Source organism: Manis javanica, chromosome 12 (assembly GCF_040802235.1).
Source record: "Manis javanica isolate MJ-LG chromosome 12, MJ_LKY, whole genome shotgun sequence".
In the NCBI taxonomy this organism is placed as follows: domain Eukaryota; kingdom Metazoa; phylum Chordata; class Mammalia; order Pholidota; family Manidae; genus Manis; species Manis javanica.
The window spans coordinates 1,260,181-1,287,222 of NC_133167.1; the positions used below are offsets into that span (position 1 = coordinate 1,260,181).

At 42.9% G+C, this 27,042-nt stretch overlaps 1 long non-coding RNA gene across 4 annotated transcripts in view; it reads right to left on the minus strand.

Moving 5' to 3' along the window:
• Window positions 1-217: 217 nt before the first annotated feature.
• Window positions 218-27,042, minus strand: part of LOC140844877 (uncharacterized) — a 33,278-nt gene continuing 6,453 nt past the window's right edge. Inside the window, exons 3-4 of one of the 4 annotated variants that reach the window (XR_012123392.1) lie at window positions 11,548-11,751; window positions 218-1,378 (exon numbers count right to left, since the gene is read on the minus strand). This is a non-coding gene — a long non-coding RNA (uncharacterized lncRNA). Of the gene's footprint in view, window positions 1,379-11,547; window positions 11,752-20,232; window positions 22,128-27,042 lie in introns of those variants that run through there. The other 3 variants (XR_012123394.1, XR_012123396.1, XR_012123393.1) reach the window with 3 other exon arrangements.

Sequence of the window (27,042 nt, forward strand, 5' to 3'; positions counted from 1 at the left end):
TGAATATACAGTTTTCTCTCCTATGAAGATAGGGCTTTTTTATGTGGTTACCTTTAGATTTTTCCATTTGTCTTGCCAATGGGTTTCATCCCCTGACAAGTTCACTCTTCATTCATTAAGACCAAAAAAATGACAGTGGAACATTCCTGGGGTGACAGGATTTACACCCAGCTTTATTCCCACAGTGGCAGGTCAGTCACTAGAATCCCGTCCACTCAGAACTGGTCTGCAGGCAACAAGCCGGTCTCTGCCCCTGGGCCCCTCTGCCCGCCCTGCAGCCTCTCAGCCTCTGTCCTCGGCGCTGCCCCCACTCCAGCCTCTGCTCTCCTGCAGCCGTGCAGCCCAGGGCCCTGGGCGGAGCTCTTTATATAGAGTCAGTAATGAAGTATTGCTCACACCTGTGCAGTGAGCCAGCTGACCAGGGCCAGGTGAGAATCCCAGCCACAGGAACCTTTACATTCTCCATACCATTTGAATCTGGTTTTCATAATTTTATTTGTTAGATGCATAGCTTTGTCTCAAAAAATATCCTATTTGAGGTTTTATCAATTTTGGAAAACTCATCTATTATCTGTTCAACTATAGCACCAGCTTATTTCCTCACTCTTTCATTTGAGGACTTCAATTATATGTATGTTAAGGATTATTACTATATCCTCTGTTTCTTACTACTTTTTCAGTATTTTTTATTCTTTTGTCTCATCATACTTAGTATTTTCTTTTGATCTGCATTCCAGTTTACTAATTCTCTCTTCTAGCTATACCTAATCTGTTGTTAGACCTATCCATTGAGTTCTTTATTACAATCATTTTATTTTAAAATTCATACTTTTAATTCCTTGAACATACTAGTCATAATTATTTTAAAGTCCATATCTGAGATATGTGGATATGTTTCTAATGTCTACTTCTTCTCTTTGTTTACTATCTTGGCTTCCTGAATGGATGGTTACTTTTTGTTACCATGCCAAATAATACATATTTTTAAATAAAGGGATAATTTGAAGCTCTGAATAAAGCTAATCCTGAGAAGACTTACTTTTTCTTCTAGTCAGCAGCCAGGCAAAGATACCCTGATCATGTTAATTAAATCAGTAACGAGAGTGATTTTGATCTGGGGAAGAAGTGTGAGACCTTGTTGAGCTGGTCTGATTCCAGTTTATGGTCACTTCCAGGATGTCGCCCTTCAAACTGTCCCCTATTCGGTACCCATTTTTGCCCTTCCAGCCCCATGAGTTTGCCAGTCTCTTCTCAGCATCAACTTTAGTAGTTGGCAACTTCCTCAAGGGAAAATTCCCCCTCGAAATTTTATCTCATCTGTCTTGGCTTATCTACATACCAATCGTTGTCCACAGATCCTTCCGGTGCAAGTTGCTATCTGTAAAGAAGAACATTTAAAAACATTTTACAATATTGCAGATTTCAGAAAGAGGGTGGGTCTGAAGTACTTTTTTCCCTTTGCCAGAATAGAATTCTGTTGTATCATTTCCCATTCTTTTCTTTATGAGCCTCCTATGTCATTTTGTTTTAGATGTACCTTATGGAATAAAGCATCAGAAAACATGTAGCTGTTTTTTCTTACCATTCTGAGAGCCATTTTTCTTAAATGGTTAATTTATTACATTTATCTTTGTTGTGGTTTTTGATATGTTTAAGCTTATAACTAATGTATTTTTAAATATTTTTGGCCATTTTTCTTATCTTTTATCTAACTAATTTTTGTACAAATGATTGATATTTTTCTTCCATATTTTACTCTCAGTATTTAGAAATTATACATTCATTCATTCATTTCTATTCTCCCAGTAGTTACTTTTACATTTTTAATACACATGGTAGATATTTTTTGCATTGATGTCTAGAGTGAATCGGAATTTCCTTTTTCAGGAAGCCAAGAACATTAGCATGCTCTTCTCCACACTATATGAATAACTCTAATATTAACATCATTAAGATCTTAGAACCAGATTTTATTTAAAAAAATATTGTATTACATTCCGTATCAAAAGTCATAAGGCTTAAAAATAATTTTTACTTTTTATGCCTTTTTTTTTACTATGATTTCTTTTTCTGAGCCATTTATTTTGCTGGGGTTCATCACATACATCTGTTTCATTGTTTTCTTGATAAATAGGATATAGCAGAAATCTGGTCTTTTGGTGCCCGTGGCTACCTACACAGGAGCACATCTCCCTGGCTCAAATTCCCACAAAATAGCACTTTTAGCCCTGGATAAATGCCCTGAAATGCACCCTAAGAAAGTGAGGAGGGACTGGTTGGTCTAGATTGGTTCAAAAGTAGTTTCCAGGTCAACCCCCCGGCAAATGCCCAGGAGCCCCGCTGCTTCTTGCACCTCCTGACGCGGCACCAACCGTGCCGGCCTCCACAGCAATCTTCTGCATACTTGGGGGTTTTGGTTTACACTGTATTGGGTGCTCCACAGATATTTTCCTTTCAGAAGTACTCTTTAAGATACCTACTCACTGAAGACATTATTTCTGATTTTCCAAATTATTGTGGGGTTATTACATTTGAGAAACTATCTTTTCTATCATTTAAAGGAATCTGGGTGGACAAGAGGAAAAGCAAATGTGCTTATTCAATCATCTTAATGCAATGCAGCTTTAATTTATGTATCAATGTAATAAATGGCAGCTTTTTTAGCCAAGTATTTGGATTTTTATTATGAATTTTCATTAACTGTCAAATGAATTAATCTTATTCAATAAAGAAGAGGTTCAAAAAGATTCAAGGGATTAAAAAAGATTAAAAAATTTCTGAACATGTGAACATTACTTATCATTTGTATGAACACAAGTATGTCACTTGAATATATTTGAAATATATATATTCGAATATATTCAAGTGATATGCGAGTAGTGTGTTGCGATACTATATTCAAATACGTGTTTCAAAATAATGATGTGAATAATCAACTTATTCTTACACTATGATGTGTAGCTAAAATGCATTTATGTGCTAAATACTTTCTAACGACACTATGAGTCATATTTATGAATCATGGTTGAGCAATGTTCAATGTCTTTCTTTTATTCAGAGATCCCACTGTTAGCGACAGAGCCAGGCCTGCAGCCCAGGTGTTCCAGCACTGGTTCTGTGTAGAAGCTGCCTTTCTATCTTCCCTCTCCCCCAGCCCTGTCAGCAGTGAGTCAACCATCACCTTGGCCTGTTTACTAATACTATCAGAGCTTATTTTTTCCCAACCCTGAAGTAACATACTCCCCTGAGCTCTGCCTTCAAACTAACTCTGCTGCTACCAGTCTTGAAACTCTCATCTCATTAAAGAGTTCCTAATGAGCTAACGAAACATGGTGGAATCTGGCCAAGAGAGGGCCCTCTGAGACGGGAAGGACAGGGATGTGAACCCCTGGAGAACTCAGCCTGATGACTCGGGGATCCTCACGAGCCCGGCGTGGCTCACAACAAGCCCCCAGGGAGCACGTCGGAGCGCCCTGCACATCGTAATGAGCATCAGCCTCCGGCGAGCCAGCCTGGCCGGTCACACCTGAGACGTTCCCACTGGCAAGTCACCAGCACCCGCGAACCTCGCCTCACAACCTGTGAGCCCCAGCAAGCGAGGTCCTGGCGCGAGGTCCTCACCTGCTGAAGCTATCAAAACACTGGATTCTAAATAGCTCGATTCCTTGTGGGACCAGAATCAGGAAACATCCCCAAGTCCACCTAGTTAAATCCCATCATTTCATGGAAGAAGAAAATGAGGCCTAGACAAACTGGGGTTTGAGATGCTCCATGAATTTGCATGTCAATCAAAAAGAGAAAAGGTGCAAAAATAACAAAGGAAACTTTGAAAAAGAACGAGTAGGGATTTTTTCAACAAGATATAAACATTTATTAGAAAAATAATGGTATCTTGTCCTGTTTGCTGAAACAACCAGCCACTTTCTCTATTATCTGTCTACTAGCACAGCAACCTGTCCATTACAGAGACTGAAAATACCAGATACTGTCTTTCTTAACCTCCCTTGCATCTGGGGGTACCTCTGTTTGATGTAGTTGTGACCAATGAGATGTGAAGGGGAATCATCTGCAAAATACTCATGAGCAAAGAGAGATGAGGCCAAGACAAACTGTAGAAAATACTAAGAATGCCCCTTTGCAGGGCATGTGTTGGCAATGAGCCATTATTGTCTGTGTTGCTGTACAAAGAGCTCCATCCAGGGCTCTGCCCAGAGGCAGGGGTGGAGTCTGAGGCAGATCACGGGCTTGCCTGATGCAGACGTGATTCTAGCACTCGAGGTGCCACTGTGAGAATAAAGTTTGGTATAAACCCCTTCACCCACAATGTTCCGTTGTCATCCTTCAGGCTCACCGAATCCAGAGTGAACCTGTTTGGAGCTGAAACTCTCTGGTGCTTTACTTCAACATCCATTTCCCTTATTATATTGTAATAGGATCCCTATTACTAACTGTTCATATGATCACCCAGAATAAAGACAATTTTTATTCTCTCACAATGGGTGTGGTGGTTACATAACTAAGTTAGGATTAAAATAACACAGCAACAAGTTTATCACAGACCAATGACCAAAACTTGGTAAGAACAACAAAAGCTATGGCATTTTGACTTGGGCTTCTCCCGTCTCCCTTTGCTGCCTTCAAGGGTTGGTACCCTTGAAAAGCTGCCTTGCAGACACAAGAAGGGGAAGATTGACTTTACAGTTCCTCAAAAAGCCTTACAGGGCACTGTCACTATGTGACTTGACCTGCAGTTCCCTAGAAAGGCCACACTCATGTTGTATCTGTTCGATCTGACCAGAGCTCGGTTCTTCCCCCAGGAAATTGCTGAGGAGTCAGCAGCAGCTGTTTAACATTGCGGCTGCCTGACGCTGCAACACCAGCATCACAACACCAGCATTATGGGGGCAAACAAGAGCTCAGTCAAAACTACCGGGAAGATATGGGAAATGAGAAGTCCAGAGGGGGCTTCAAAAATCTCACATTTTCCTGGAGCTCTAGAAGGCTGCGTGGGTAATATGACTGTTTGGTGCTCAAGAAACGCTGGAGGAACACAGACACTCTCCTTCCGTTTACCTTGAGGCCCTTGAGAGTAGGAAGGAAAGGCTAAGGCGACTTGCAAACTGCCTAAGCTTTGAAGGAGTGCTTCAGGCACCCTCAGATCTCAGCAAAGGGTGGAAGATTTACTGCTTGAAGGCATTTAAGAAAATCTGAACAACCACTGACTGACTAGTAAGTGAGGCTGATCCAGCACTAACTCTTAGGAATCCAGGCTTAAAAATAAAAACAAAATAAAGTACTCAGAGGTTTCAATGTGCACACACCATAGGGAATACAGACTAGAGAATTAAACCAGGAAAGACATTAAACAATCATCAGTCAAAGCAACTACAACAGCCCTGGTGATTATCTTATTCCACATTATATTATCTAAAATGTCAATTTATTAATGAAAAACTATGAGAGACACAAAGAAAGAGGAAAGGATGGCCACACTCAGAAATAAGGCAGTCATGTCCTTAAGGGGGTCTAGATGGTGGACTTACTAGCTAAACATGAAATGAATTATTATAAATCAAACATGAAATGAATCATTATAAATCAAAGAACTAAATAAAATAATACTAAAGAATTCAATGAAAGTATAACTGTCTTATCCAATTGAAAATATTAAAAGGTAGAGAAAATTATATATAATAAATATAACTACATATATCTCTAAATGGAAATTTTGAGATGAAAAGCACTGAAGTAACTGAAATGAAAAATTCATGAGAGGTGCTCAACAATAGAAGAAAGAATCAACTGGAAGTCAACTTGAAGACAGAGCGACAGAGATTCTTCAGCCAGAGGAACAGAAGAAAAAGAGAATGAATAAAAATGAGCAGAGCTTCAGACACTGGTGGGACATTATTCCACAAACATATAATAACATTCACAGCAGAAAAGGGAAAGAATGGAGCAGAAAAAAGATTTGAAGAAATAATGGAAATAATTGGAAAACTTCCCAAACTTTGTGAAAAACATTAATCTACACACACTAGAAGTTCAATGAATTCCAGTACAATGAATCCAAAGATATCCACGACCAGACGCATCATAGTCGGACTGTCAGATGCCAAAGAACATTGAGAGCATGAGATCAAAAATGACTCCTCACAAGAAATGAATCCTCAATCGTATTAGCAACTGAGTTATCAGAAACCATGGAGTTAAAAAATTAGTGGGATGACATCATCAAACTGCTGAAAGGGAAAGGTGCTGACCAATAAGTAGTCTATAGCGATCAATGGGATAATGTGAATATCCTTCAAAAATGAAGAATAAATTAAGACAGTTTCAGATTTAAAAAAAAAGACTGTCACTAGTCCTTACAAGAAATCCTAAAAAGTGTCTTCGTGGCTGAAAAGAAAGGACAATTGAAGGCAATTCAAATACACATGGAGAAATAAAGAACCCTGGTAAAGGTAATTATATAGGTAAATATAAAAGACAATAAAAATGCATTTTTGGTAACTTTTTTTCTCCTAACTTAAAAGGTAACTGCATAAAACAGTATTTATAAAACCACTGATTGCCTTATAACATATAAAAATGTAATTTATACAACATTAATAGCACAAAGGAGGAAGTAGAGAGGGAGCTATATTGGAATAACTGTTCTATATGCTATTGAAATTAAATCAGTATTTACCCACACTAAATTGTTTTAATTTAAGATGTTAATTTTAATCAGCAGGTTACTAAGAAAATTATTCTAAAAACATAGTAAAGAAAAGAACTAATCGTATACACTAGAAAATGCCTATAAACGTAAGAGAAATCAGTAATAGAGAAATAGAGGGGCAAAAAAGACATAAAACATACAGAATATAAACTCTACCATATTGATAATTACATTAAATGTAAATAGATTAAACACTGATCAAAAAGCCAAGATTTAGCAGAATGGGTTTTTAAAAAACAAAATTTACTGAATGTGCTATTACATAAGGCACACTTTATATTCAAACAAAAGATTGAAAATGGGAAAAAATGAAACCCAAAGAGAACTAGATTAGCTATACTGATATCAGAAAAAATAGACTTCAAAATAAGAAATCTTACTACAGACAAGAGGGAAGATTTTATACTAATAAATGGGTCACTTCAGTAGGAAGATACAGCAACTCTAAATGTATATGTGTCTAACATATGAGCCCCAAAATATATGAAAAATGTATATAAAATATGCATAGAATTATATTAAAGTAATAGAATTGCAGGAAGGCATAGACAACGATTCTGTGGATCAGAGAGAATCAGGACTGGGGTTGAATACGGAGCCTTTGAGGAATGATTCGGGGGAGTGCTGGGCAGACAGGCCCAGATGAGGAGGGGCACTTCCCTGGGGTAGGAAAGTCACTGGAGAATTCAGTACTCTCAATTATTGATAAAATAACTGGACAGAATATTAGCAAAAACAGAGACGACTTGACCAACACTATCAAACAATTTGATCTAAAAGACATCTATGAAACACTACGCCCAACAACACAGCACACAAAGTCTACTACAATGATAATTTTCAAGTATATAAATTCTACCATACTGATACTTTACAAGTCGACATGGAACATTCTTCAGGATAGACCTATTCGGATGCATAAAATGGGTCTTAATAAATTTAAAAGAATTGAAATCATACAAAGTATATTCCCTTACCGCAATGGAAATAAATTAGAAATAAATAACAATAATAACTTGGAAATCCACAAACACTTGGAAATTAACAACAGTTTATAAGTAACCCATGTATGAGAGAGAAATTAGAAAACATTTTGAATTCAATGAAAATGTAAACACAGCATATCAAAATTCATTGGATGCAGTAAAAGCAGTGCTTATAGGGAAATTTATAGCTTTAAATACCTATATTAGAAAAGAAGGAAGATTACAAATAAAAAGTTTTTAAACTTCTACCTTAAAAATCTGGGAGAAAAAAAGGAAAGCACATTTAACTAAAGGCAAACAGAAGGAAGGAAATAATAAATATTAGAGTGGGAATTAATGTACTACAGAACAGAACAATGACAGAGAAAAATCAATTAACCCAAAAGTTGACTGCAAAAATATCAGCAAAGTTGTCAGATCTTTAGCTAGATTAACAAACAAATAAAAAATGTAAGGGAATACGTAAATTCATAAAAAGGAGAGAAATAGTATATTTTACCATGGACTCTTCAGAGATCAAAAGAATTACAAAGAAATACTATGAACAACTTGATGCTAACAAATTTGGCAACTTCAATAAAATGGACAAATTCTCAGGAAGCCACAAATTACCAAGTACACTCAAGAAAAAAATATCCAAATCTGGATAGACCCATTACAAATAAATAAATTGAATTGGTAATTTAAAATTTTCCTACAAAGAAAAGCTCATGTCTGAGTAGTTTCACTGGTTAATTCTAGTAAACATTAAAATAGCCCCAATATTCCAAAAACCCAGAAATATGCCCATGCAAACATGACCAACTGATTTTTGGAGCTGTTGGATGTCCAGAGACAAAACAAACAAACAAACAAACAAACTATAACCTAAATTTTATATATCTTCTATAAAAATTAAAACAAATGGGTCATGGATGTAAATGGAGAACTTAAAACTATAAAACTATAAATTATTTCTCAGAACTGTATGTAAACCTACAAAAATTTCAAAGTAAAAATTTAATTTAAAGACTCATCAGTGAGCTTGCGGACAAAATGAAATTCATATGAACTAAGCTCAAGGTGCGCTAAACACTTCATAGGATGAGATGCAGAATCCATTGCCGAGTCGGGAGGGAAAACACAGGGGAGCTTCCATGAAGTCTTCGTCATCTCATTCTGCTGGCGTCGGAGTAACGCCCGGGGGAACCCTGCGGTGGGGTCCTACCCGCCGGCAGCTCAGTCGGGGGTCTTCCCCCAGCACAGGGACGGGATGCCAGTCGGGTGGGCGGGAAGAAAATGAGTCAAGGGAGCCACCCGCCGAAGCAGGCGAGGTCCCTCTTACAGCTTCCGAAGGGACGCGTGCATGTGGGACAGTGCAGAGCAGCCGAGAGAAATCCGTCAGAAGCACCCAAGGCCTCAGCTGCTCAGGGCCCAGAGTGCGTCGGCTGAATTGAGGAAAACACTGCGCACAATCCTGTACTTCACGTAGGAAAGACTGAAGGCTAGGCAGGAAAACTGAGAGCAACCCCCCCAAGTCATGGCCCACATTCACAGAATGGACCTGGTAGGGTTCAGGACACTCTGCCTTAAAATAAATAAGGCACCTTGGTATATGAGTATCTTAAGCTGAAGGACTTTTTTAAAATGGAAGGTGGATAAAATGAAAGTTTCTGTGGCCAGGATTCTCACCTGGCCCTGTCTGGCTCGCTCACTGCACACCTGCAAGGTTTGACATCTTCCTGCTCTGGTCACTTTTTCAGGTTTTCATTTGTGAGCGCTCCCATTTCCATGTAAAAATTCAGTAGAATCTACATACTTCTCTCCTGTTTATCTGTCCTTGATCTTCAAATCCAGCCAGGGACCCTAAGAGAGTCAGGGAAAACTTTTCTCTCCCAAAGGCTGGTAGGGGCAACAGGCTGAGGAGATGCCTGAGGACCGGAGAAGAAAGGGACCCTCAGTGACCTGGAATCCCGGATGTGGGGGGATAGAGTGTGGTGAGATTTCCCGGTTTCTAAAGCAGCAGCCAGGTTTCAGATCCCTGCAATCTCCCAACTGCTGCAGATGAGAAGCCATGATCCTGTCTGTCTTGCTTGAGGGTTTCAGCCCTGGGCAAGTTCATTATGGATTCAGTGAGACCAAGACATGACAACAGAACATTCTTGAGGTAAAAGGGTTTATACCTGGCTTTTTTCTCCCAGGAGTCATTCAGAGCACTGGAGTCATGTCTGCATCCAGCAGTTCGCAGGTCTGTGATCCAGTCCATCTCTGCCTCCACTCAGAAAACTGTGCAGAGCTCTTTAAATGGTGACTCAGTCAATACCAGCTCATTAACTATTGTGGGGAAGCATTAGCCCAGCAGTAGGACAACTACATCGTCAAGTAGTTTAGGCCGGGTGAGGATCCCGGCCACAGGAACTTCCATCCTCCCCACACCGTCCTCCCAGCATTTGGAGCTATGGTGAAATGGATCAAACTAAATCACTACAGAGGCCACAGCTATCCCAGTGCTACCCAGACTGACACATCTCTCACTCTGGTACAAGGAGCATCACAGTTCTGTGTGTCACAGCCAAGCTATAGAAAAGTAAAAATAAAGAGCAGATCTTAACAGCAGACTGAGGAAAAGATTACATTGCATACACGGGAATAACAGTAAAAAGTACTCCTGGTTTTACTTGTAAACAATGGAGTACAGAAGACAGTGGAACCAAATCTTAAGTTACTGAAAGTCAGTGGAGAGTTCTATCTCCAGGAAAAATGTTTTCAAAATGAATGCAAAATAAGGACATTCTCAGACAGAGAGAAGCTGAGATCACGTGGAGCCTACAGATCTTCACTATGAGAAATTCCCAATGAAGATCTCCCAGTAGAAAGAAAGTGATATGAGATAGAACGCTGAATCATCAGTGAAGGAATAAAGAGAACCTTAAAGGTTAAAAGTGAGCATATGGGCAAATATAAAACTGAGTTTTTAGAAAATCTAAGATAACAAGAGCAAGGAGTTCAGGAGGGGAGTAAGTGGAATGAGTGAGTTGTAACACTCCTGCATGGTTCATGTTGCAGTATAATGTTAAAGAAGACAGACTTGCTCTGTGAGATGCATATTTCAATTGCTAGAACAATGCCTGAAACTAACCATATTTGTTTCCTATGGCTGCTGTAACAAATGAATGCAAGCTCAGTGGCTCAAAATAACCCAAACTATCATTTTACAGTTCTGGAAGTCAGAGGTCCAAAACAGGTCTGATGGGATTAATCAAGGTGTAAGAATAGTTGTACCTCTTGTGGAGGGCCTGAGGGAGAATCAGGTCCTTGCCTTGTCCTGCTTCTTGAGGCCCCTAGCATCCATTGGCTCATGGCTATATTGCTCTGATCTGTGCTGCCATCGTACCTTCTTCTCTGACTCTTTTGTCTTCCCATCTGTATTTTAAGGATCCTTGTGATTACACTGGACCCATCCAGATAACCCAGATAATTCATCTACCTATCTAAAGGGACCCTTACCTTAATCAAATTTGCAAAGTCGCTTTGCAGTGTAAGGTAACAGTCACAGATTCCAGGAACCAGGCTGTGGGCAGCATCACTGTTACTCTGTTTGCCACACTAGCCAAAGATACAGGAAGACATTAATATGGAATGCAACTAAATGCATGATTTATTCAAGAGAGGAGAACAGAGAGACAAAGAACAAAGAACAAAGGGAATGGGTAGAAAACAGATCCTAATAGGGGGGACTTAAAACATTTATGGCCTCAATTACATTAAGTATAAATGGAGCAAAAGTCCTAAATAAAAGACAGAAAGCTCTCTTTGTTTTAAAAAAGCATGTTCTAATTTTGAAATCAGTGACTTTACCTTGAAAAGGCAGGTTGTTTTGAAAGTGCTGTTCACTCAGCTTGACCTCTGGCAGAGAAGAGCAAGTGTCTTTCTCCTCAGATAAATATCCAGTGCAAAGTTTGAAGAGTATTAATTTTCCCGTTCCCAGGAAGAAGGGGGAATGTGGGCCAAGTGAAATAGAAGCTTTCTCCAAACATCCTGGACTGTGACATTCTCAGCCCCCTATGGGTTGAACAGACAAAACAATTTTCATTCTATAATTTAGCTCCAAAACTCCAAAAATTCCATACTCAAACCTAACGTAGCCTATGTGGTTAGTATTTGCATCCCGCTGCTTAGGAAGGAAGCTGCTCCAAGAGGATTCTCTCTTCTTCTAAGTTCCAGGAGCCTGACAACATTTAAAGTCGGCGGAAAGCATTTTCGTAGCAAACTACCCCAAATGCTCTGTGCGGTGCCCATATTTTTGTGAGCACAGCACACCTGTGTCTCTGCAAGTGCGCGATCCCGTGGCTCTGTGGCCTGGATGGACGCTGCCGCCTTCGCACCTACTCAGGATCTCGGTCCCTCCTGTTTTGTTGGGAGAAGGCACCAGACAGAAGGTGGGGCAGTGGCAGGTGTTCCCGAGATTTTTTAAGGCTGACCAGAAAGGTGACTTGCAACTTCCAGAAGGGGTGAAACAGGATGGAAACTGCTGGCAACTGTTTTCTGCTGTGTAGGGAAAGAATCTCTGTGCCCAAGAAGCCAATGGGCCAGGGAACGTGGGCACACCTGGGGAGAGTGAGAATAGCATTGAGCCTGGGGCCCCGGAACCCCTGAGGCCAGCTAATCATCTGCTCTGTCTGTCCTTCCATAAAGCGGCCAACAAATCCCCATCCCCATTGTATTAGTTATAGCCGAACGCCTGGCCTTTCCAAGGTAAAATATATATTTTTTCTCTTTCTCATGGGAGGGTCTTCTCCAAGCCACCACAAGGTTCTCTCCACCAGAAGTGAGTCTTCTCCAGGGAGGTGAGAGTGACTTCATTAGGGCTGAAGGCTGCAGCTATTTCACAAACTCAGGGTTGGAGAACATTAAAGGAGTGCATCACTGTGATTTACCATATTAATAGAATAAAAGAAAAAGAGAGATCATCTCAATAAATGCAGAAAAAATAACCTTTGACAAAAATTCAGTATTCATTCAAAGTTAATATTTCAGAAGTAAGGATAGAAAAATTGAAGAAATTTCCTCAAGCTGAAAAGAACATCTTCAAACTTAAAACAATATCATACATGATGGTGGAAAATTGAGTGTTTTCCCCTAATACCAGGAACAAGCAAAAATATCTGCTCTCAGCATTTTTATTTAACATTTTGCTAGGGGTTTCAGCAAGGACAAGAAGACAAGGAAAAGAAATAAAAGACACAGGTTGGACAGGAAAGCAATTAAAATGTTGTTTACCTACAAATAACATGATTTTCTGTGTGTAAAATACTCAGGAAGCTACAATCCAACTACTCAATCTAATAAGTGAAGTTGGTTAGGCCACAGGACGTAATTTATACAAGTTATAGGAACTGTTTTCCTATAGACTAGCAACCAATAACAAGTCACTTATAATAGTAGTGAAAAAGGAATACATTTAGTAAAAGACATGCAAGATGTCTGCACTAGAAACTGCAAAACTTTGGAAAGAGAAATTAAAATAGTCTTAAGTAAATAGGACATACCTTTAAGTAAGTAAAAATGTACCATGTCCACACTGTTCAAATGTCAGTTCCTCTAAATGATCCCAAATGGAAACATCAAAATATAAAAATCACTGAAGAGTAATTAAAGCATAAATAAATGGATAAACATGGGTTATAATTTACACAAGGGCTTTAAGATTTATGCAGATTTTGCAAAAGTTGAGAGAGAATAAATTAATTTAAACTTTTAAGAAGATCAAGCATTATCATAGTGGTGACACATGTGGTGGTTCTTGGGCTGCACTAAGAGAATAATGCATGTTGGCTTGATAGAATGACAAGAAAATCATAGTTAAAGAATGTGTAATAATGTAATAAATGGAAAATAGAAAGCTAAAGAAGTTTAATTCATTCTGTTACAAGTAGATAAAAGTAAATATAGAGGGGTCAAATAAAAAACAAATAGGCAATAAATGTCAACAAAATTATATCACTTACATTAAATTTTAATGGACTAAATATTTTATTTAGAGGACTAAAATGATCAGATTGGCTAAATAAAAACCTTATATGCTTCTTTTTTTTTAGTTTTTTATTAAGGTATGATTGATATACATTCTTATGAAGGTTTCACATGAAAAAACAATGTGGTTACTACATTCACCCTTATTATCAAGTCCCCACCCACACCCCAGTACAGTCACTGTCTGTCAGTGTAGTAAGATGCCACAGAGACACTGTTTGTCTTCTCTGTGCTACACTGTTCCCCCCGTGACCCCCCACACCATGTGTACTAAACAAAATACCCCTCAGTCCCCTTCTCCCTCCCTCCCCACCCGCCCTTCCCCACCCCTCCCCTTTGGTAACCACTGGTTCCTTCTTGGAGTCTCTGAGTCAGCTGCCATTTTGTTCCTTCAGTTTTGCTTCATTGTCATACTCCACAAATGAGGGAAATCATTTGGCATTTGTCTTTCTCTGCCTGGCTTATTTCACTGAGCATAATACCCTCCAGCTCCATCCATGTTGTTGCAAATTGTAGGATTTGTTTCTGTCTTATGGCTGAGTAGTATTCCATTGTGTATATGTACCACATCTTCTTTATCCATTCATCTACTGATGGACACTTAGGTTGCTTCCATTTCTTGGCTATTGTAAAAAGTGCTGTGATAAACATAGGGGTGCATACGTCTTTTTGAATCTGAGAAGTTGTATTCTTTGGGTAAATTCCAAGGAGTGGGATTCCCAGGTCAAATGGTATTTCTATTTTTAGTTTCTTGAGGAACCTCCATATTGCTTTTCACAATAGTTGAACTAGCTTACATTCCCACCAGCAGTGCAGGAGGGCTCCCCTTTCTCCACGTCCTCGCCAACATTTGTTGTTGTTAGTCTTTTCGATGCCGGCCATCCTTACTGGTGTGAGGTGATATCTCATTGGGCGTTTAATTTGCATTTCCCTGATGATTAGTGATGTGGAGCATCTTCTCATGTGCCTGTTGGCCATCTGAATTTCTTCTTTGGAGAACCGTCTCTTCATGTCCTCTGCCCATTTGTTAATTGGGTTATTTGCTTTTTGGGTGTTGAGGTGTGTAAGTTCTTTATATATTTTTGGATGTTAACCCCTTGTCGGATATGTCATTTACAAATATATTCTCCCACACTGTAGGATGCTTTTTTGTTCTGTTGATGGTGTCCTTTACCATTCAGAAACTTTTTAGTTTGATGTAGTCCCATGAGTTCATTTTTGCTTTTGTTTCCCTTGCTTGGGGAGATGTGTTCAGGAAGAAGTTGCTCATGCGTATATTCAGGAGATGTTTGTCTGTGTTGTCTTCTAAGAGTTTTATGGTTTCATGACTTACATTCAAGTCTTTAAACCATTTCGAGTTTACTTTTGTGCATGGGGTTAAACAATAATCCAGTTTCATTCTCTTGCATGTAGCTGTCCAGTTTTGCCAACACAAGCTGTTGAAGAGGCTGTCATTTCCCCATTGTATGTCCATGGCTCCTTTATTATATATTAATTAACCATATATGGTTGGGTTTATATCAGGGCTCTCTAGTCTGGTCCATTGGTCTATGGGTCTGTTCTTGTGCCAGTACCAAATTGTCTTGATTACTGTGGCTTTGTAGTAGAGCTTGAAGTTGGGGAGCATAATTCCCCCAGCTTTATTTTTTCTTCTCAGAATTACTGTGGCTATTTGAGGTCTTTTGTGGTTCCATATAAATTTTAGAACGATTTTCTCTAGTTCTTTGAAGAATGCTGTTGGTATTTTGATAGGAATTGCATTGAATCTGTAGATTGATTTAGGCAGGATGGTCATTTTGACAATATTAATTCTTCTTCTCCATGAGCATGGGATGTGTTTCCATTTATTGGTATCTTCTTTAATTTCTCTCATGAGTGTCTTGTATTTTTCAGGGTATAGGTCTTTCACTTCCTTGGTTAGGTTTATTCCTAGGTATTTTATTCTTTTTGATGCCACTGTGAATGGAATTGTTTTCCTGATTTCTCTCTCTGCTAGTTCATTGTTAGTGTATAGGAATGCCACAGATTTCTGTGTATTAATTTTGTATCCTGCAACTTTGCTGAATTCAGATATTAGATCTCGTAGTTTTGGAGTGGATTCTTTAGGGATTTTTATGAACAATAGCATGTCATCTGCAAACAGGGACAGTTTAACTTCTTCCTTGCCAATCTGGATGCCTTTTATTTCTTTGTGTTGTCTGATTACCGTGGCGAGGACCTCCAGTACTATGTTGAATAGAAGTGGGGAGAGTGGGCATCCCTGTCTTGTTCCCAATCTTAAAGGAAAAGCTTTCAGCTTCTCGCTATTAAGTATGATGTTGGCTGTGGGTTTGTCATTATGGCCTTTATTATGTTGAGGTACTTGCCCTCTATACCCATTTTGTTGAAAGTTTTTATCATGAATGGATGTTGAATTTTGTCAAATGCTTTTTCAGCATCTATGGAGATGATCATGTGGTTTTTGTCCTTCTTTTTGTTGATGTGGTGGATGATGTTGATGGATTTTCGAGTGTTGTACCATCCTAGCATCTGTGGAATAAATCCTACTTGATCATGATGGATGATCTTTTTGATGTATTTTTGAATTCAGTTTGCTAATATTTTGTTGAGTATTTTTGCATCTATGTTCATCAGGGAAACTGGTCTCTAATTTTATTTTTTTTGGGTGTCTTTGCTTGGTTTTGGTATTAGAGTGATGCTGGCCTCATAGAATGAGTTTGGAAGTATTCCGTCTTCTTCTACTCTTTGGAAAACTTTAAGGAGAATGGGTATTAGGTCTTCACTAAATGTTTGATAAAATTCAGCAGTGAAGCCATCTGGTCCAGGGGTTTTGTTCTTAGGTAGGTTTTTGATTACCAGTTCAGTTTCGTTGCTGGTAATTGGTCTGCTCAGATCTTCTGTTTCTTCCTTGGTCAGCCTTGGAAGGTTGTATTTTTCTAGAAAGTTGTCTATCTCTTCTAGGTTATCCAGTTTGTTAGCATATAATTTTTCATAGTATTCTCTAATAATTCTTTGTATTTCTATGGTGTCTGTAGTGATTTTTCCTTTCTCATTTCCGATTCTGTTTATGTGAGTAGACTCTCTCTGTTTCTTGATAAGTCTGGCTAGGGGTTTATCTATTTTGTTTATTTTCTCAAAGAACCAGCTCTTGCTTTCATTGATTCTTTCTATTGTTTTATTCTTCTTGGACTTATTTATTTCTGCTTTAATCTTTATTATGTGCCTCCTTCTACTGACTTTGGGCCTCATTTGTTCTTCTTTTTCTAGTTTCATTAATTGTGAGTTTAGACTGCTCATATGGGATTGTTCTTTCTTGAGGTAGGCCTGTACTGCAATATACTTTCCTCTTAGCACAGCCTTGGCTGTGTCCCACAGATTTTTGTGGTGTTGAATTATTGTTGTCATTTATCTCCATATATTGCTTGATCTCCGTTTTTATTTAGTCATTGATCCATTGATTATTTTGGAGCACATTGTGAAGCCTCCATGTGTTTGTGGGATTTTTCATTTTCTTTGCACAGTTTATTTCTAGTTTCATACCTTTGTGGTCTGAGAAACTGGTTGATACAATTTCAGTCTTTTTCAATTTACTGAGGTTCTTTTTGTGGCCTAGTATATGATCTATTCTTGAAAATGTTCCATGTGCACTTGAGAAGAGTGTGTATTCTGCTGCTTTTGGGTGTAGAGTTCTGTAGATGTCTGTTAGATCCATCTGTTCTAATGTGTTGTTCAGTGCCTCTGTGTCCTTACTTATCTTCTGTCTGGTTGATCTGTCCTTCAGAGAGAGTGGAGTGTTGAAATTTCCTGGAATGAATGCATTGCATTCTATTTCCCCTTTTAATTCAGTTTGCATTTGTTTCACATATGTAGGTGCCCCTGTCTTGGGAGCATAGATATTTATAATGGTTATATCTTCTTGTTGGACTGACCCCTTTATCATTATGTAATGTCCTTCTTTGTCTCTTGTGACTTTCTTTGTTTTGAAGTCTATTTTGTCTGATACAAGTACTGCAACTCCTGCTTTTTTCCTATTAGTTGCATGAAATATCTTTTTCCATCCCTTCACTTTTAGTCTGTGTATGTCTTTGGGTTTAAAGTGAGTCTCTTGCAGGCAGCATATAGATGGATCTTGGTTTTTTATCCATTCAGTGACTCTATGTCTTTTGATTGGTACATTCAGTCCATTTACATTTAGGGTGATTATTGATAGGTATGTACTTATTGCCATTGCAGGCTTTATATTTGTGGTTATCAAAGGGTCAAGGTTAATTTCCTTACTATCTAAGAGTCTAATTTAACTCACTTAATATGCTATTGCAAACACAATCTAAAGGTTCTTTTCTTTTTCTCCTTTTCTTCCTACTCCATTCTTCATATATTAGGTATCATATTCTGTACTGTTTGTCTATCCCTTGATTGACTTTGGGGATAGTTAATTTAAGTTTGCATTTGCTTAGTAATTAGCTGTTGTACTTTCTTTACTGTGGTTTTATTACCTCTGGTGACAGCTATTAAACCTTAGGAACACTTCCATCTATAGCAATCCCTCCAAACTAAACTGTAGAGATGGTTTGTGGGAGGTAAATTCTCTCAGCTTTTGCTTAGCTGGAAATTGTTTAATCCCTCCTTCAAATTTAAATGATAATCTTGCCAGATAAAGTATTCTTGGTTCCAGGTCCTTCTGCTCCATGGCATTAAATACATCATGCTACTCCCTTCTGGCCTGTAAGGTTTCTGCTGAGAAGTCTGATGTTAGCCTGATAGGCTTTCCTTTGTATGTGATCTTATTTCTCTCTCTGGCTGCTTTTAATAGTCTGCCCTTATCCTTGACCTTTTCCATTTTAATTACTATATGTCTTGGTGTTGTCTTCCTTGTATCCCTTGTGTTGGGAGATCTGTGCACCTCCATGGCCTGAGAGACTATCTCCTTCCCCAGATTGGAGAAGTTTTCAGCAATTACCTCCTCAAAGACACTTTCTATCCCTTTCTCTCTCTCTTGTTCTTCTGGTACCCATATAATGTGAACATTGTCCCATTTGGATCGGTCACACAGTTCTTTCAATATTCTTTCATTCTTAGAGATTCTTTTTTCTCTCTATGCCTCAGCTTCTTTGTATTCCTCTAGTTTCTATTTCATTTATCGTCTCCTCTACCATATCCAATCTGCTTTTAATACCCTCCATCATGCTCTTCAGCGATTGGATCTCAGACCGGAATTCATTCCTGAGTTCTTGCATATCTTTCTGTACCTCCATTAGCATGTTAATGATTTTTATTTTGAACTCCCTTTCAGGAAGAGTCACAAGGTCCCTATCATTTAAATCTTTCTCAGGAGTTGTATTAATAACTTTACTCTGTACCAGGTTCCTTTGGTGTTTCATGGTTGTATATGGCGCCCTCTAGTGTCCAGAAGCTCTACTCTGGAGCTGCTCAGCTCCTGAAGCAATGTTGGGGGTCACAGGGGAGCGGTACTGGTGCCCTGTTCCCGAGGTCTGCTCTTTTCTCCAGCTGTATGCAGTCTGGCACAGTCCTCTTTCCTGTTGCTCTCTCAGGGTTAGTTGTATTAATTATATTTTTGTATTATATGAGGTTTTAGGAGGAAGCCTCTTTCTCACCTCTCACCCCACCATCTTTAATCCTCTCCAGCCTATATGCTTCTTATAAAAGACAAATCATAGATATAAGGACACAGAAGAGATGAAACAGGAATAAGGTGGGAAAATGTACATCATGTGAAGTTAACCAAAAGAAATTTTGTGTAGCTATACTAACATCAGGTGAGTGTACTTTAAAGCAAGAGGCACCTCAAGAAAGAAAGAGAGAAATTTTATAACAATAAAGGCAGGTTTGCATGCTCTCCAACCCGGGCAGGTGATGACCTTTATAAAAGACTGTGGTTTCCTTAGCTCAGGGTTGCTTAGCAGTGATGTAAACTCACTCTGTATGCAGTACCCACCTGGACCACCCGACATCATCCCCATGGCATTTGGGGGTGGGCCAGGGGAATCAGTGCAGGTATGAAAATCATTCTGCCTGCAGGTATGAGTCATACAGCCCTTTGTCTCTGATCAGGGAACCTCACGTCTCTGCCCACAACCATGAAACTCTGGGAGACAAAATTGTAAGTTTATAAGCAGGTAAACATCTCAGGTCCTTTACAATTCTTGACACAAATGGATGGCCAATAACTACACAAAAAGATTTTCAACATCGTCAGTAATTATAGGAATGCAAATTAAACCCACATAAAATGACCATGTTCCCTAGAATGGCTAATATTTAGAAGAACAGCATTTTTAAATCTAGGTGAGGATGCATAGCAACTTAAAACCCTTGAACATTGCTGGTGAGAATGTAAAATGGTACAGCCACTCTGAAAAATTGTTAGTTTCTTACATTTTCTATGTAACACAGCAATTTCATTCCTTGTGTATTTACCCAGCAGAAATAAAAACTTCTATACACAAAGATGTATATACAAATTCTTATTAGCCTTATTTGTAATAGACAAGACAACTCAAATGCCAGTCAACAGGTGATAAAAATGTGTGGTATATTCATGATATGGGATACTATTTGGCAATAAAAAGGAGCAATTTACTTATATACACAACATTATGGATAAGTCTTAAAAACATTATATTGAGCAAAAGAAGCCATACTATGTGATTCCATTTACATAACTTCCAGAAAAGGCAAATCTAATCTACAGTGACCAGAAATGGATCAATAGTTTCTTGAGACAGAGGGCGGGGTCAGCGGGCAAAGGACAGAAAGGAATTTTAGGGGATGATGGAATGTTGATCTTGTTTGTAGTAATGTTACTCAACTATATGCATCTGACAAAGTTAATGAAACTTCACATTTAAAATGAGTGTATTTTAATAAAGATACTATAGCTCAATAAGCTTATTATCAAAAGGAACAATATAGGAAGTGTATAGCAAACATGATGCTTGGTAAAATATTAAAAGCTTCTCCCAAATACAACTCACATTCACTCTAAGTTAATTTCTTTTTATTTTGATTGTTCCAGGGTCATTTATTGAAAATACTATCATTTCCCCACCATGGCACTTTTCTCAAAGATCTCTTTACCCTTTATATATGGTCAATATCTGGGGTGTAGTATATTATGATTTATTGAGCTATATGTCTATTTTTATGTCAATCTCACATTGACTTGATTACTGTGACTTTATAGGAGGTCTTGAAATCAGGTAATAGGCATCTTCCAATTTTCTTACCTTTTTCAAAAGTGGTTTTGGCTCTTCTAGGACATTTCCTTTGCTATAAAATCTTAGAGTAAGATCTTCAATTTCTAAAACCTGCTTAGATTTTGATTGTGAGTGTATGGAATCCATAAATCAATTTGCAGAGAATCAGCATCTTAACAATATTTTAATTCATGAACATGGTATATCTCTCCATTTAATTCTGGGTCTTTGTTATTTTCTCTTCGGCCATGTGTTTTAGTGCGTAGTGTTTTTCTTGTCAATATTTTTCAGTCTTCAGGTTGAGGACCGACAGAAGGCCAAGGTCTTCTCGCTCAGTTACTGGTTGGGGACCTGAAGCCATATGGCCATATGTGTGTGAAATGGCCAGAGATGGAGGAAAACCTCTGGGATGCCTGGACACGGGAGCCCCGTGCACAGTGGTTCCAAACCCTGCTGGCAAATTCGTAATGGGGCTGCAGTTGGATTGGGAGGATGTAGAGTTTCACTGGAAGGTTGATGGAATTAACATGAAAGTTTGGATGAAAACTGGAATGTTTGAATGGACTTTCTTGAAGTGGCTGTGTCTCCTTCACGCGAATGTACTATTGGGACAGATACTGTGTCCGACGAGGGAACGTTTCCCCTACCTAGTTTTATACAACAGAAGGCACATAAGGTCACCCTTCGGTCAGTGTTAGTTGGACATAATCCATGGGAACCCACAGAATTGCCTGAGCCCACGCAGGTGGTTAATTTGAAGCTGCATAGAATTCCTCGTGAACAAAAAGAGATGACCACCCCACCTAGTAATACGTTAGACACCGGGACGCCTGTAAACACATTCTCTGTCCAGTAACCCCGTGTGGCCTGCGAGGAGGCAGACGGCTCGTGGAGAGCAGCAGTGGGGCCACCGAGGCTCGGGCGGAGCAGCGCCACCAACAGCGTGGGCCCCTCTCACGAGGCCTCCTGCTGCAGAGGCGCGGCCCGCTGACCGACGCCTGCGCCCGGCCTGGGTCTTGCAAACGCTTCTTCCTCAATCTCAGTGTGAATCCCAGAAGGCAGCTGCGCGCGGTCCACCTTCGTGCGCTTAGGATCCCAACTGCGGTTACCGAGCAGCCACAGGGTTCTCCGAACTCACCGGCTCACGCTCATCACTCGGTAAGAAGGGATTTGCACGTGAAAAGAGGCCTGAGTGTAATAAAACACTAGGGTGACGTCGCAATAGTATCAGCAGCTGAAGAGCGGGCTGGGACCGACAGAAGGCCAAGGTCACACAGCGCAGCGCCCACACACAGGACAGGGGGGGCTGGGTGGCCATTCCGGCAAAGCTTGGCGGGCGCACCCAAGTGGTGAGGTTCTTGGGAATGCACGGGCAGAAGCCACCCTGGACGTCCCGCAGCGAATGAACACATGCTGCGGCCATTGGCCGTCCCCGGAGCCACGCAAGAGGCACAGTGCCCGGCTGGGGTTCTGGGGTATGGGGGGGCTGCATATTCCACGTGCGGGAACCTGCTGGCCCCTCCCGCCCTGACGAGGCCGCCGCTGAAGGGGCTTGAGGGCGGCCGGCCTGTCCGGTGCACAGAGCAGTAGTCCCACCGCCGCGGGCCTGCTGACCTGCATGCGGGTCGGGTTCGGGGAGCGTCTGCCCCAGACCGGGGCGCTCGGCTAAGGCCCGCGAGCGCCGCCCCGTGGGGGTCACTGGGACTTTGCACCCCAGCACCCCAGATGAAGGGACAATGCGCAGGCCGTCTAAGAGACAGTTGCCAGCTCGCTATCGGCACTGATGGGCGGTGTCCCTCAGACTAAGGAAATAGAACAATCCTGAAGCCCCCAATACCCATGAGGACTTGGGTGATGGCAGAGAAACACTCTCATGAGAGCAGTGCCCAGGAGAGCAGGGGCAGCTGCTGGGGTGGGGGGCAGAGCCTCTTCCCTGTGCTGCCTGCAGGGCCATCCGAGGAGCTGCCGGGTCCTGCGCCGCGGGGCAGTGTCCCGCGAGGCCCTGGTGGCTGTTAGAGAGCCCTCGGGCTGGGCGTGGCAGTTGGCAATGAACGGTGTCCTGTTTGGAGTTCAGGCCCCTTGGACCGACCCCGGGGGAAGCCCCGACTGAGGAAGGGCAGAGCCAGTCAGCTCGTGGGCTGAACTGCGTGCTGTGCCTCCTGCAGCGATGGGAGAATTCAGCAAGAGTAAAGGCCCCTGTATGTGCGTGTTCATTCACTCGTGGGTGGGGCTGTGTGGCCAGGCAGAAGGGTAATGGAGAGCTGGACGGTCATAAAGGAGGCTGCCTGTGTGGGGCACTGCCCTGCAGAAATCACTGTGGGAATTTGGGGGCCTGTTAATGTAGGCTGTGTCAGTGCCCTGCAGGGGAACCCCTTCTTAGGGTCAGAAGGCAACTGGAACCAGCAAATGGATATCCTGGTGTGCTCACTGGAGGTGGCCGCCTGGGCGCATGGAATGAGCAGGCTTGGAGGCTGCAGCCACACGGATATGGGTCACTGACACCCCCCTCCTGCACCCTCTGAGGCACAGAACGCCAATCAGACCTGCCCTCCCTTCCAGCACAGGGCAGACTGCAGACGGCCCCGCACACAGCAGGCACGGACCGCCTCGGACTGCTGCCGCCCACGCTGGGGGCTACGGCTGGGTGCTGGCAGGAGTGGGCACCTGCTCCGGACCAGGCTTTGCGTACAATGGTGGATGAGGATGCTGATGGTGCTAGAAGAGGACGGGAAGGAAGATGCCCTTCGGCGTGGCCCCGAGAGTCACGTTTCTTCACGCTGGGGATGCCTCACAGCCCGCTGTGTCCAAAAACAGGCCGAGACACTAGGTCAAAGGGTCGTGTCGTGTCGCATGCCATCCTCAGAGCGGTGGCTTGGCAGAATCAGAAGGGCAATCAAACACGTGCTGTTTACAAGGGTGAGAGCTTGGGCGTGAAGCACTGTCTCGCGTGCTTCGTGAGTGTGTGCTCACACTCAGCAAGAGGGAGGCCAAGGGAGGCCCTGTGCTGGGAACGTTGTAGGGCGCCCTCAACCCTCCCTCGCCAACCTGAGGATGGTCCTGGGAGCAGGCCTGAGAGCTCTGTTGACAGCATGGACCATCCCTCAGCAAGAAACTGTAACTGGGCTTTAACCCTTTATGCCAGAACCCTAAGGGTTCTGGGTGGATTGTGGAAAATGTCGAGCTGGCAGGGAAGGCAGCTGCGGTGCCTAATGTGTGCCATGTGTGGCTCCACCCTACATGAGGGGAGGGAACAAGGGGAAGCCCATGATCTGGTGTCACTGCCTGAGAGCTGGGCCAGCACCCGGTTGGACCCAGGTGGGAAGTGTTGGGGCTAAAATCAGTGACAACTGGAGAGATGCAGAAACGATGCCTGAAGGTAAAGGAAGTCGCCACTGGCGTGCAGCAGGGTAGGTGCAGCCCACCTCTCTAGCAAGGAGGGGGGACCTTCACGACTGCCTGGAAGGCAGACATTCCTGAAACCAAGCATTAAAAGGGCCAGTCTAAAGGAAAAGTGAATCAGTGAGACTTTTCATGGCGGGGTGTCTCTCTGTTAATAAGGATTAACACCTCCCTCCCTGTATCATGGGCCGACTTAGGGCCCATACATGCCTGAAACCGCGAACTGTGCGGCAGGCAATACCATGAGCTGGTTTTCTTAATTCTGTGTTGCTGTGCATCTCCGGAGGGCAAATGGAATGAGCAGCATGTTTAGCTTAGAGGCCAGGGCCTAAGGCTCTCCCTGCAGCGAGGTGGGGGGCGTCTTGCCCTGATCCATGGACTGGGTGGGAGAGGGATGGCCACCTGAGAAGTGGGACACAGAGCAGAGAACATGCTTGTAATATTTAAAAATTACAAAAATGATATATCTAAAGAGCTGAAAAAGGTGAAGTTCCCTACAGGCCAGTGAGAGAAATGTGGACCCACTGAAAGGCAGTGACAGACTTCAGCATTTGCTTAAGTTGGAGGTGGCCAACTGGCTGAGAAGCGCATTTAGGGCGCCCAATCCTGCCGTGATTAGGGGGACGCACACTGAAAACATACGACCCTGTGTGGGCAGCAGACACATGAGTGTGAGCCTCATCTACACCACTCCACAGGTCGCTCTTACTGTTCATCGTGCAGACACACTGCAATCTGCTCATCCGTCTACTTGTTGAAGGGCCTCTGGGTCATTTCCACCTTTTGGTGACTGCGAACAGGGCTCCTATAACACTTGCGCCCAGTCATCCGCGTGAGTACACATTTGACTTTGCCCCCTCCTAAGACACGGCCGCGCTGTGGCGCACAGTGGCAGCGCCCGCCTCTCTGGCCTGAGTGTGGTGTGCGAGGTGCTGTTCCCGCCTGCTCGCCGCGCTGGGCGCTGCGCCTGTTCTATTTCAGCCACACGGGCAGCTGTAGCGGATACAATGGCTTCGCCCTGCATTTCCCCGACACCCAGTGGCGGCCACATCTTTCAGGTGCTTATCCTCTCTTCTCTGATGAAGTGCCTGTCCGCCTGCCCATTTTGTGACTGGCCACCCTCTGGTCTTCCTGATGGCCTTCCTGAGGGGAGGAAGGACGCTGGCCTGCTGGAGTGATTGTCCACCAGAACCACAGCCCCCCGCCCCCACTGTGTCCTGAGCCCAGTGACTGTCTGACAGGTGTGGCCCCCCGATGTCCTCAGCTCCCGTTTCTTCTGCCACCAGAAAACCGTCTTAGGGAATGTCTGCAAGATGCGCCTCCTTTTTTTTTTTTTTGAGAGAAGATGTGCCTCCTTTTTGGCTGACAGTGATACGATGGTGTTTGGGTTAATCATATATGGGGAAAAAGTCTTCTCGTGTTAATTCCCTGTCCCGTTGTGAGTACTAACACTCAAGGACTCTGGGGCAGAGCAGGGTCCCTACTGACTCCATTTCCCTGGACTAGGCTGTGCTCACTGCACCCAGAAAAGTCCCCTGTCCCCAAGCAGGAGTCGTACCCCTCTCTGGCCCTGAAGGGAGCGGGTAGCAGAGTCATGGTGGGGACAGTGCTGTGTGTCTGGAGACTGAGTGGGCAGGGCAGGAGGCTTGGCCAAGGAGCCTGCATGCCTGGACAGGGCATGGGGGTGGCCCGCAGTGAAGCCCAATAGGACTCTGCCCCTCAGTCAGGCATTCTCACAGGGCCCAGAGGCCGGCAGAATGAGATTCCAAGCTAATTGGCAATGTGGGGCATCTCCGGGTGGGGTACATGATGGGGAGGCCCCTTCTCCCTGCCCCTCCTTTAAACCCAAGTCGCTCAGAGCAGGGTTGGCCACCTCTTAGGTGCCCCTGGCAGAGAAGCAATTGCCGGCCTGCCTGGGGCCGAGGGAGGCAGGGACCCTGACGCTCTCCCAGGTAGGTGCCCCTCTGGGCGGCTTCTGGACCTGGCCTCTCAAGGGAGGGGCCAGAGCAAGACAGGACTGGGACCCCCACTGCCCGGCTGGCTGTCATCAGACTTCCTCCCCTGCACCCACCGACCCGCGCTCCCCCTACCCGCATCCCTCCCCACTGTGTCCTGCCCTGCATTGCCTGCCCGCCCCACCCCTCCCTGCCAAGCACTGCAGGGAGGTGTCGCCTGCTCAGGGCGCTCTCTGCCTCTCCTGCCCCCGTGCCCGCGCCTGCCCGACTTCTCTCTTCCAGAAGTGAGCTGAAATCTCTCCCTGCTGTTTTCCTCCTAATCTTTGTGGTGCTATGGGGTCTCTTTTCCTTCCTTTGCCGTATTTTAAGGGGGTCTCGAGGCAACACAAAGGTAGACACGAGTGTGACCACGGCCTGAGAGGCCCCTGCCGCCGCCGAAGACAGTGGCCCTGAGGTGCGCCTGGTCAGCCCGGACCCCTTGCACCCCACCGTCTGGGAGACCTACTGGCGTCACTTCTTCTTATAAAATCAACCCTGAAACCAGGCAAAAGCTCAAGTATCTACTAATGTAGAAAGAGCGTGCCAGACACCACACAACAGACCCAGACAACCCGGGTGCAAAGAGCCGAGGGCTTCCTCTGTCACTATTGGGTCCCCTGGGGGATTTCAGGCATAGCCAGTTTCGGTACCCCTGGGGGATACTCGTGGGGAGGGGGCGTGGGGGTACCCAGGGCCCCGCTCTCAGTGGC